The sequence below is a fragment of the Otolemur garnettii genome, unplaced genomic scaffold (assembly GCF_000181295.1).
Source record: "Otolemur garnettii isolate 467f Iridium unplaced genomic scaffold, OtoGar3 scaffold00363, whole genome shotgun sequence".
Lineage (NCBI taxonomy): Eukaryota > Metazoa > Chordata > Mammalia > Primates > Galagidae > Otolemur > Otolemur garnettii.
The window spans coordinates 221,814-223,019 of NW_003852758.1; positions in this window are offsets into that span (position 1 = coordinate 221,814).

Genomic DNA, 1,206 nt, shown 5'->3' on the forward strand with positions numbered 1-1,206 from the left:
TTTTTTTTTTTTAGAGACAGTCTCACTTTGTCACCCTCAGTAAAGTGCTGTAGCATCACAGCTCACAGCAACCTTCACCTTTTGGGCTTAGGTGATTCTCTTGCCTCAGCCTCCCGAGTAGCCTGGACTACAGGTGCCCATCACAATGCCCAGCTATTTTTTGTTGCAGTTTGGCCAGGGCTGGGTTTGAACCTGTCTCCCTCGGTATATGGGGCCTGCATCCTCCTCACTGAGCCACAGGCGTTGCCCTCAATCTTAATTCTTTAATGCAGTCTGGACACCTCTGAAAATGCTATTCCAGTCAAATCCTTGATAAAATAACTACTACCTTCATTATGTCCTTTAGAACAAAATAGATTCTTACTGAATTTATGAAAATAACTGTATCGTCAGAAATTAAGAATATTTACAGGCTCAACGCCTGTGGTTTAAGTGGCTAAGGCGCCAGCCACATACACCTAAGGTGGCGGGTTCAAATCCAGCCCCAGCCACCAAACAACAATGACAGCTGCAACCAAAACATAGTCAGGTGTTGTGGTGGGCACCTGTGGTCCCAGCTACTTGGGAGGCTGAGGCAGGAGACTCGCTTGAGCCCAGGAGTTGGAGGTTCCTATGAGCTGTGATGCCACAGCACTCTACCCAGGCGGACAGCTTGAGGCTCTGTCTCAAAAAAAAAAAAAGAATACTTACAAATGGCTTTCAAATTCCAGAGAAATCAAAGAGAGAGAAAAAATAAATGTTTCAAATTCTGCCCATAACTACATACATTGCTGAAAGCTACAAATAGCTCAAGAGACAGAAAATGCCTTCCTTGACTTCTAGAAAACAGAACACAGAAAGAATCAGAAATGTTTTAAACAAAAAGCCACAATAAATCAGCCCAGTTCCATGTAACTAATTTCTGTTCTGTTTGAAGTTAAGTTAGCAATATTCATGGACATATTATCGCTTTTTTTTTTTAGCCAGGGCTGGGTTTGAACTGGCCACCTCCGGCATATGGGGTCAGTGCCCTGCTCCTTTGAGCCACAGGTACTGCCGACATGTTATCTTTTTAATTAAAATTCTAGAAATTTACTTTTAGTTTAATGGTATTTAATTTTCAAAGACATTAGAAATTTGAATTCAGGCTCGGCGCCTATAGCTCAACCGGCTAAGGCGCCAGCCACGTACACCTAAGGTGGCGGGTTCGAATCCCCAGCCCGGACC